The sequence below is a fragment of the Protopterus annectens genome, chromosome 14.part0 (genome assembly GCF_019279795.1).
Source record: "Protopterus annectens isolate FY-2018-M chromosome 14.part0, PAN1.0, whole genome shotgun sequence".
NCBI classification, from domain to species: domain Eukaryota; kingdom Metazoa; phylum Chordata; order Ceratodontiformes; family Protopteridae; genus Protopterus; species Protopterus annectens.
Window position 1 is genome coordinate 1,022,355,541 of NC_056748.1, and position 11,941 is coordinate 1,022,367,481.

Below are 11,941 nucleotides of genomic sequence, written 5' to 3' on the forward strand. Positions count from 1 at the left end.
GAATAGTATTTTAAATTTGTAGTCATGAACATTTTTCTAGAAAGCAAGGAAACAAAATGTATGAAATAATGGTAAAGCTACCCATTCAGAAAATGTTGGCCATAAAATGCCACTCATACTTCCATCATTACAATACACCAATACTACTTAAAAAGCACAATCTTTTCAGAAGTCATCCAGATAATTCTACTTTAAAGAGATCTGTAACTAAGAAAACTTTACATTTCAATGTTTCATATACAAATTCAGTGCCTGCTGCCTTTGAAGAATAAATTGTCTGATAATATTGCAATAGGGAATGACTGACAATCCAACAAGTTACTAGGAATCTTATACAAAGGAAGACACACAGGAGTGTAAAACCCCCCTATACTTTCTTAAAATGCACCAAATAATCCACAGTCAAAATGGCACTGCAATAGCAGCACTTCATCTACATGGTGTGGGAGTAAAACCCACAGCCTTCTGCACCAAAGCAATTATGCTGTTATGCTAACCCTGCTTTCAAATTCTACAACACAAACAGTGACTGCCATTTGATAAACAAAACAGTTAACCACTCACTATGTACCAGTACCACAGAAAAGACAAAAACTGAACTAGCATAAAAAGTTTTAATTTTCGTAAAACACTTCTTCAGAATGATAAAAACACAGTTCCGCATTCTATTTAAACCTAAAATATGTGTGTGTGTGTGTGGAGGGCTCATGAACATGTGTGCAGTCATGATGCTCTACTAGGTAGTCCCACATTGCCAAATAGCACTGGTGGTGATAATTTTTCTGAATCCTTTGGTTTGTATTCTGAATCCTTTGGTTTGTATCTAAAACAACTATTATACACAAGAGCAGTTGGCACAAATCTCTGAGGAGGCACTTTCCTGGCCTTGGTGCATAAGGGCCTGGCTGGTAACTAACTGACTCAGAAAGGGCACATGTAAATCCCCTCTAAATGAACTACAGATGCATCACCCTATCTCACAAGAGAGGCCACTGTCATACTGATATTCATGTTTATATGTATATATGTGCAAATACATTGTGTACATACATATATATCGATATACATCTATATAGATACACATATGCACAGACACACATATATATATTACACATATTTGCGCGCACACACACACACACACACACACACACACACACACACACACACACACACACACACAAAACATCAGGGGTTTTGGAGGACAGCTAGTTCATGAAGAATGAGGGGGTGGCTTGACCACAAGCAGAGAAAAAACAAAATCTGCCTTGTGCATTCAAAGTGATAATGACTTCTACTTACGTGAATAACAGTTACAGCAGCTGAGACTTTTACCAGACAGTGATAATGACTCACTGCTATATTGCAACTGCGCTTAATGCTAATGCGATAATGACCTTTCTTTCAGTACTCCAAATTTATGCAGGCTCAGACAAAGGTGATAATTGCTGCACATAACCTGTTGACTAGGCATTCATTAAATTACCTTGGGCAGCTGTTGTGTAACACAGACTCATTATCAGTAAAAAGAACACCTGAGTAATTCAGTAAAACAGTATAACACTTACATATTAATGAGCCCTTCCTCCCACCAAAATTCCACACATGACTGACAAAGCAAGGAAAAGTCAACAAGTTCATAGGTAAGTACTAGGCTATTTGCCCAAGGGCATTTATAAGCCTAGCCTGAATGTGTTGGCTTTCACCACCCCCTTAGATTAGTTCCCTGTGCCTCTCTCCAGCAGAGCCATTAGCTCCCTGCGCCACTGTCCAGCAGAGCCACTGCAGTGATCCCTGGGGTAAAATTCACCCATCAAGGTTTCTCTTGAAGAGTGTTAGTGAGGGTGATAACCTATCATAAATAGAATAATACAAGCAGAAGTGATTTCTTGTCTGCTTATTTTACATTATACCATTTACTCAGTGGTGTATCTGATGTCTTATAAGCTAGTATATTACACTATAATTACACTTCTGTGCTATATTCTAAGTAATGTAACCGTATGAAATTTTCAGACTTAATTTCTATATTTCCCCCGCAACCCATCCAGTTGCTTGCATTGGGTATGCACAAGCACCAAAATGACACAATAAACTATTTTGCCAGCAGTCATACCATGTATCCACAAGCACTACCCTAATATACAATGAATTATTTCCCCAAGCAACATCCTATTACTATGTCCTGGTATAAATGCACCTCAATTAAATGTTTCCCCAAACAACCCTTCAGTAACATTTCCTAGTACGTGCAACCACCAGCATGAACACTTCACCCAAGCAACCCCTCCAGTAGAATGTTGAGGTATGCACAATCAACAAAATTAAACAGTTCCCCAAACGAAACATGTGTAACATTTTCTAGTATGTACAACCAGTCAAAGTAGTACAGCACTTGTATCTTACTGAGCATTGGATACACCATGGAACACAGTGAAGACACTCAAACAGTGGAGAAAATATTGGAAAACAGTGATGCTGCAAAGAACTGCACGTCCCTCCAAAATTTAAGAAAAGACAACACGATCTCTGGTCAGGGAGGCTGCCAAGAGACCTACAGCAACACTGAAAGAGCTGCAGGAATTTCTGGAAAGCACTGGTTGTGTACTACATGTGACAACTATCTCCAATATTCTCCATATGTCTGGACTATAGGGTAGGTAGGGCTGGAAGACAGAAGCCTTTTCTTACACAGAAAAACATCCAGGCCAGGCTAAAATTTGCAAAACAAGACAAAGTCTCCCAAAAGCATGTGGGAAAGTGTGTGTGGTCTGGTGAGACCATGGTTGAACGTTTTGGGCACATTTGAGAAGATACGTTTGGCGCAAAAACACCACTTCGCATCACCAAAAGAACAACATCCCCACGGTGAAGATGGTGGTGGCAGTATAATGCTTTGGGGCTGCTTTTCTTCAGCTGGAACTGGGGCTTTAGTCAAGGTGGAGGGAATTATGAACAGTTCCACATTCCAGTCTTTGCAAGGAAAACTGATATCAAATTGCAACTGTAGTAGTAAAGTAGTAAATAAGTGTAGTAAAGAAAAGGCACTGGTGTAGATTCAGGAGTTATACCATTATGGATAGATTCCAAAAGCAAAAAAATAATCCTTTCATTCTACAGACATCTGGTTGGACTACATCTTAAATGCTGTGTACAGTTCCTGAGACAACATAAAGAAAGAGATATCAGGTACCTTGAAGACGCATTAAAAAAAAAAAAAACTGTTGCTGCTCATAATGGTGAGGTGCACTCTAAATTAATAAGCTACAGCAAAACACTCAGAAAGGGATTACCTGAAGCAGGTACACACAGTATTATTGCATAAAGCCATCAAACATAGACTACTCTATGAAACATATTTGGCCAGTCTAATCCAACTGTCTTATTAGTATGCACTTCCATTTCCTGAGTTTCTGCCTCCATTCTTTTGCTTCCACCTGACTTATCAAGTAAACAAACAGTTGTATGTAGGGGAAAGTGTGTGTCAACTTGTGCCAGAATTGTGCAAGCTCGGGTTTAAGCACATAGGTGCCATGAGAAGGTACTCGGGGTTAATGAGTTAAAATGTAAAAGACATGCAGAGTGCACCTTATGCTGGAGAGGGAAATATTCCACGAAAGGCTGCACTGACAGAATACTGAATGCTGCCCATCGCCAAACACAAAGCAGGTTCATTATTTGGTGCTCTGTGTCAAACAATACAGGGCATATTATTTTCACTACTCAGCTGGTCTTTAACATCCGAAAAATGGGTAGCTAGTAGTAGAGGTGCAGTCCAGAAATGCCAACAAGATGGTCAAGTTACCAGGATAGGGAAAAATGGAAGAAAAAAAAAGGAAACCCAAAACAGAGCCATGTAATCATGACAGAAAAAGAACAGACTTCTATTTTCACAAAAAAAACATGTGAAACAAAAACATTTAACAGTACGGTTGAAGTGTGCTGTACCGATGTCAGAAATACACAGGCCAGATAAGGTATGGACCACAGCATGTGAGCAGGCATTCCAGAAGCTTAAAGAAGCAGCTTTGGGAGAAGCCCCTATGTTATCCAGTCCAGAGTACAGCAAAGAATGTGTTGTACAGGTGGATGCTTTGAACCATGGGATGGGGGCTGTAAATAACCAGATTTTTTCTGTATCAAGGGGATCTTTACATGGCTTATAGGGCTTCCTTCAGACCTAGCTATGATTGATCTGTTGGACATGTGCAAAACAAACATAATCAGAAATACTAGGTCCAGGGATATGAACTTCAATTGAGAGGTAAACATAGAATGTGCTGAAGATACAGACGTGTGTCCAAAATGATCCTAGCACCACAGAACAGGTTCTCCATGCATGTAAAATATAGTTCATCTGGGACCCATTCAAAGGTAGCCTTGAAAATTGGATGGGAAATAATAAATTTACCATGGTCTGGCTCCTGGCCCTGTGCCATCAATAAGTGTTATTCTAACTAACACCACCTCCTACAAATTCTTAGTTACCTCCCTACTAACATGTCCCAGTGATACTGAGGACCAATGTAGTCTGAAGTGTCCGGCTAGGCTTGTAAGGACAGCAGTGCTTGTCAGTCTAGTAACAACCAATGAACTTATGCTCCAGCCATCTGCAATGAGGTCATCATTCTTTGGTCTTCAGGCTGCATCTATCGTCAGTCACCTGAAACAGCCCAAACAATATGCACTACGGTACAGTTTCTAACCCCGCCCCCCCAAAAACAGCAAGAAGACAGATAAAGCACATATGCTTAATTTCCACCCACCTGAACAACCCTACTTTGCAGAAATCCACTAAGGGTTGATGTCACTGAATAATCAAACACATTTTCATACCAGACTTGTATCTTTCAAGATATGCATGCTAACACAAAACCTGATAGTCTAGCAATGTTTTGAGCTTATAAGAGTAATAAACAAAATGCAACCCTATTTTTGTGCCTTTATCCCCCCCTACCATTTTAGGCTTTGTCCTTATTTAGCAACCATCATGTTAGTGACAGCCTTTACCCTTGATTATTCATGGTTTCAGCCCTCTCAACTGTCCATATTGTCGCAGAATGCCCAAATGTTTACCTCATATTTTGGTCTGGCCCTCATAAAATTGATAGTGGTCTGGCAAACCACTTAGATGATTTGAGAATTGAAATCACTAAATAAGTTCAGACTTCTTAGTACTATATGCTTTACATCCACAACTCCTCTATGAAAAAAAGATTCATATCCTCTCCTGGCTCTCTAACAACATCAGCAATGAAACCATAATCTTAGGAGATGTAAATATTAACTGGGCCTCCATCCAGTCACCAACTACCCCTCTTAATATCAATCTATACAATTTCTCCCAGCTTATCAACTCTGTTACACACCCATCAAAAAAACTCTCCAGTGGCAGCATTCTAGATTGGATTCTAGTGTCACATCCCCACAATTTCTCAGACAGTGGTACTCTTCCCGACCCTTTAGGTGATCACATGCCCACCTTCACTCACAGACTTCCCTGTATCATACACCATACTCACAATTACATTACTACCCGTAACCACAAAAACTTTAACTCAACAAACTTTTAAATTCTCTAAAAGCAGTAAACTGGAACAATCTACGGACACTAGCCTTAGATGATGCAGTTGCTCACTTCAACTCAACATTCTTAGAAATACTAGACTCCCAAGCTCCCCTGCAGACAAAGAGAATAAAAAATAACTCTGCCCCCTGGCTTACTAAAAACACACTATCTACCATGCCTCAGAGACAAAGCCTGGGGACTATATCAGAAAAACAAAACACCTGAACACCATATTGAGTACAAAACACTTCGAAATAAGGTAAAGAAGTTTATTATCTCTGATAGACAAAAATACTTTTTTACACTCCAAAACAATAATAAAACTAATCCTCAAAAGTTTTGGAAAGGAATTTCTACCCTCCTCAATCCCAGTAAACCACACACCCCTACCCCAGACCCAAATGCCCCTGATTTAGACTTAGCTACTCAATTCAACTCCTTCTTCATTGAATCTATTAGCAAGCTGACTTCCTCCTTCCTTAGTCCCACCTCACCATCAAACTCACCCCCACCCTCTACTGCAAACTCTACTCCTTTCACTATCACTCCTCCCTCCTTACCATCTACTCACAATCAATCCTCCAATTCTTCTCCTACCCCAACTTCTTCATCATCCTTACCTACCTCCAACTCTCTTTCTCCACACTCAGCTCTATTTTCACTAAAACCAATACCCACTTCTACCATAAAGAAACTCATACAGAAATTGAAGCCATGTACAAACGCACCTGATAACATTCCCTCTTACTTCCTAAGTATAGCTGCTGAAGCAATTGCCTATCCTATAAGCATTCTAATTAACCGTTCCATCCATGAATGTACAGTGCCCCAACTCTGGAAACAGGCCTTCATCATTCCTCTGCATAAAGGAGGAAACAACTGTAATGTCAACAATTTCCGTCCCATTGCTATCCTGTCCCCCATTTCTAAACTCCTAGAAAAATGTGTCCAACTCCAACTCTTACCACATCTCTTAGATAATAACCTTCTAACCCCTACTCAACACGGGTTCAGACCAAATCATAGCACTATGACAGCCCTACTCTCCTATCTTGAGACTGTTAATAAAGCACGTGACTCTGGCCAAATTGTCTCCACCCTACTACTTGACCTCTCTAAAGCCTTGATACTATCTCACACAACCTACTCTTAACTAAACTTTCACAACTTCACCTCTCTCCCTCATCCGTAAACTGGTTCTCTAGCTATTTATCAAACAGATTCCAAGCTGTGAAATGGAAAAAGCCACTTCCTCCTTTCTTAGTACCCCTACCGAGTTCCCCAAGGCTCCATTCTAGGTCCCCTTCTTTTCAACATATTTATAAATGACTTCCACAAATCCATTCCTTTCTCCAACATCATCCAATATGCAGATGATTCTACCATTATCTGCTCTGATACATCTCCCTCTATGCTCCAAAAGCTTACACAAGAAGCTTTTTCAATTACTGAACACTGGATGAAAATAAACCACCTAGCTCTCAATGCCTCCAAAACAAAACTAATGGTATTTACCCCTCAAAACTACCCTTTCGATACGAATACATTCTCCATTACTAGCAAAAATAACTCATCCTTGGAACTGGTGTCTGAAACCAAGCTACTTGGTGTCCAAATTGATAACCAGTTTAACTTCAACTCACATCTACAACTAAATATCAAAAAAAACCATCAAAAACTAGGCATGCTCTATCGTCAAAATCAATTCCTTACACGTTCCTCTAAAAGCTCTCTCTCCTCTTCCTTTCTTATCCCCTCCCTTCTCTATGGAGCTCCTCTGCTAACCAATCTTCAGTCCTCTCTAAAAAAACAACTTTCTTCATGCTATAACAAAATCGCTAAATTCGCAAATGGCCACAGGTCCTCCACCCACCACTGCACCTCTCTCCAAAAACTAAACTGGCTTGAGTTGCCTAATCAACTCAACTACACTCAGTTAACTCTAGCCCACAAGCTCATACTCAACCCATCTCTCTGTCCCTCCCTGTCCTCCGCCTTCCGGATGCACCTACCCAATAGAGCTTTAAGGTCTAACAATCAAAACCTGTTAGAAGTACACAAACCAACTCGTCCACCTGGCAAAAACTTACTATCCTTTAACCTAGCTCGCCTCTGGAACTCACTCCCACCATCGATTCGCACTACTCTCAATCATAACATGTTTAAAAAATCCCTTCATATGCATCTAAGGTCCCAGTGGGAATGCTCTTGCTCCCACCCCTCATAAAAGGCCAAAGGGGAATGCTCCTGCTCCCACCCCTCATAAAATATGATATTCACATCTTCCTTCACACTCATGTTAACCACTATGAATGTGTAAAGCAACATCACTCCTCTCTAAATAGTATTGTTGAACTCCTAAGTTCAAGTTTATATTTATTTTTTAAATATTTTGAGTATTGTTTGCTGTTTCCTAAAGACTCAACTCATATGTTTTATATCTTGTACTATTGTATTTATCATGACACTGTTTGTACGTACTTGTATTGCTTTGTGGAGCTTTTCTCCCCAGGACTCCATTGAAAACGGGTTCTCTTGACCCAATGGACTATCCTGGTAAACCAACTGCAAATAAATAAATAAATAAATAAATAAAAATAAATAAATGTTTGAGTGTCAGCCTCGCAGTACTCAAAAAATACAATAGTATTTACCACTACAGCTGTTCCTGAAATTATCCACAATTTATTCCCTTAGCCTTCCTGACCAAGTCCCAAGGCAAGAAATCTAGAGTGCATCCTATGGGTTTTTTTTTTTTTTTTATTATGAAAGTTGGAATTGTTGGTGTGGCTGTTTCTCAAACCGATCGCTTTGAAGTTCTGGGAAGTGTGTGTGGCTGGTGAATAATTTTAACAGTGGCACAGTGCCTACTGAATGATTTCTCCAGTACTATTACAACTCTGGATAGTAAAACATACAAAATAACAGCAGCAACAACAACAGTACTGCTCAAGTTATCTACCAGCAACACCTAACATCACGTTACTCCAATAGTGAACTACACAACAATTATTAAAGAATTAGTCATCTGACCACAGCTTCAGGTTACCCAAGTTCCAAATCTGGTTTCAGTCCTGAGAAAACACATCATTGTTGTGGTTGGGACCTTCCAAATCCTTTGTATGGGAAACTGAAAGACACCCTTGCAAAAAGGAACACAGACAATAAAAATTTTCTTAGCTCAAGTAATGGGGCAAAAAAGTACATTCATCATTAGTCAGAAAACAACAACAATTCTACCCATACACTAACTTAGAAAACTTAACCGCCTGTCAAGTATTAACAAATAAGAACAATATTCAAACAAGACAAGCAATTACACAATCCCAAATAAGACACAACTACTCAATATTTCTCTCCACTCAGTCACCAAATTGTCTACAAAATATAAACCCACCTTTTAGGGTCTGAAAATCTCGGGTACACTGAGACAAGAGATACCGTGTGGTAGGAGATGGCCACTCATGCATTGCCCACTCGAAAGGCGTGAATCTAATATGCATCATCAACAAAACCTGTTGGAGAAACAGGTTAGTCTCCCAGAGGTTGCCCTGTCTCTGGAATAGACTTCCCATACATGTCAAACAGCACCTCACTAACCCTCTTCAGGTGCAACCTTGATGAGTGAATGGGAAACCACAAATTTGTCCCAGGGGTTCCACTTATGTCCCTCACTGACAGGGGCGACAGGTGCTGACTGAGGTTTCTTTTTGGGGATAAACTATTGGCTAGGTTTGTAAGGGCCCCAGGGCCATTAGCCTAGTAACTTCTTATGACCAATACTACTCTGTCTTCACAATAATGTCTAGGGTTCTAAGACTTTCTTTAACACACCCAATATGTTTCTAAGCAATTTTCTCTTTTTCCTCAATTTATCTCTACTATCTTTTCTAACTCAAACATATATGTACTACCAGCTCACTACAAGTCTCCCACAAACCCACACCTTAAGTAACTACAATAACTCATTCTATCAAAACATATCATCTGAACTATGCAATTCTATACCACAGTCTCCTTTCTTATAGATAACGTCAAATTTACAATACTAATAACTTCTCCCTCAAATTCTTCTCCATTAATTCTTTCTCTACCCCAAACCACACACACACACACACACACACACACACACTAAAATAAATAAACAACTCTGGCCATTTCATATCTACTTCCATTTCAACTCATTATCTACCTGTGGAGATATACATCCCAATCCAGGACCACCACACCAAATTCAGCTTCCCATTTGCCAACTCCACTCCATCTGTCCACTCTTCCCAAAAAGATACTCTGACATTCTTTTTCTTAAATGCAAATGTAAGAAGCCTCATCAGTAAAATTCAAGATACACATGCATCCATATCCCTATACTCTCCCTGACATATTCATCATTACAGAAATCTGGTTAAAAAAGATGTAACAGATAAATAAATACTCCTCTCTGGCTGCAATATTCTTCGGCTTGATAGACAAAAAAAGAGATCAGGAGGTATTGCCATTAAATTTAAAATGCATTAAAATTAACTCTCTAGTCTCTACCCAGTTAATAATCCTTGCTTCCTCTCTGGCTGCAATATTCTTCGGCTTGATAGACAAAAAAAGAGTTCAGGAGGTGTTGCCATTAAATTTAAAATGCATTAAAATTAACTCTCTAGTCTCTACCCAGTTAAGAATCCTTGCTTCCTCAATGCAGAACTACTACTAGCACAGCACAAAAAAAGAAAAAAAAAACACAAAACCTTGTGTATGACTGCCCTATACATTCCACCAGATAATATTTAGAAGTCAAAGGTATATTGAGCTGGTTTAATGCTAACATTACCGAATAAACAATCATTCTCGGAGATGTTACTATTCACTTGTGCAGCTTAATCTCCAATCTGCACCATCTTCAATAAACATCTACAACTTCCAAATTATTAACACACCTAGCAGGATTGATAAAGTGGTAGAGAATCAGTCTTAGATTGAATACTAACAAGAACAACCAGAACAATACCACTACCTCTGGCAGTCTACCTGATAACCTAAATTTTAACTTGCCCACAATTATCCCCAGACATTACACTAACAAAATAATTACAATAAAGTTCACAACTTAACCTCTTTCTAGAAAGATATAGTCAGTGAAACATTAAAAAATGTAACAGTACTCCCTTAAGAACTCTTCCTCTAAATGACACAGTCACTTTCTTCAACTCAGCTTTTCTAAATGTACTAGATTATGGCCTCATAGCCAGCTTTAGTGTGGGCAGCCAGAAAAGCACACGAGGAAAAGGAAAGCAAAATAGCAGCTTATCACATTGTGACGATGCCTGGAGGAACGGTCGTATGTTGAATTGGTGCACAATTGAGGGTTGAAAGGTGTGATTTTTAATACGGAGGACGAGGGTGCAGTCCAGAGCACCAATCACTCTCACACACTCAAGTAAGTGTGCCACGCCCTTCTCATTGTAATAATACTAACACCATGATACGCACCACTGCCAGTCCAGTCCTTCCACCACTCGAAACACGATGGTTTAGTTTACTCCGGAGGATGGAATCATCATCAGGAAGAATACTCTTCCACCGTCCATGTGCACACTTCCGTGATCAAATTGCAGCTACGATTATTTGAGGAGGAGTTTGAGGCTCGTCGTCACGTCAGACTCGTCAGTCATGCGACTGCCTGCCACGCCATCTCCACTAACAGCTCTGAGCAAGTAACAATGCAGGCTACGGGAAAAAACAAAGTTAAGTGAAAAAAAATGTGTGTTTTTCCGGATAGCATTAAGAATGCATCTGCCTGCGGGCGCCCTTGCCCACAAACAATACACACCTTCAAAATTCAAAACCAAGGTCAGTGTAGTCCAAAATGTACTAAAAAGGCTGATCTAATAACCAAGGATTCCTATGAGCACTAGCTCATAAATAAAATGGAAACAAATAATACTAGTGTTTTATAATTACATAATAAAGATATTGGCAATGCCCTAAAATCAGTGGTACAGTACACTATGAACAATCACAACAGCAGCATAGAAAATAAACGTATCTCCTTTTCCAGCACTACAAGTAAGGCAACTACTATAAGGCACATAGCTAGTAATCCCATACCTTTCAACTGCTATGATCTAGGCATAGTGTTATGGGACTGTGGATGGGTGATGCATAGTGCCATGGGATTATGGGTGGATGAGGCACAGTGCTATGGGACTGTGGATGGGTGATGCATAGTGCTATGAGACTGTGGATGGGTGATGCACAGTGCCATGGGATTGTGGTTGGATGAGGCACAGTGCTATGGGACTACGGATGGGTGATGCATAGTGCTACTGGATTACAGGTGGATGAGGCATAATGCTATGGGACTGTGGATGGGTGAGGCATAGT

General features: G+C 39.8%; 1 protein-coding gene across 1 annotated transcript in view; it reads right to left on the reverse strand.

Moving 5' to 3' along the window:
* Positions 1 to 11,182, reverse strand: part of HPS1 (HPS1 biogenesis of lysosomal organelles complex 3 subunit 1) — a 946,304-nt gene extending 935,122 nt beyond the window's left edge. Inside the window, exon 1 of the mRNA XM_044056829.1 lies at positions 11,048 to 11,182. The gene's annotated coding sequence lies outside the window, so the exon portion shown is untranslated. The remainder of the gene's footprint in view (positions 1 to 11,047) is intronic.
* Positions 11,183 to 11,941: the final 759 nt, after the last annotated feature.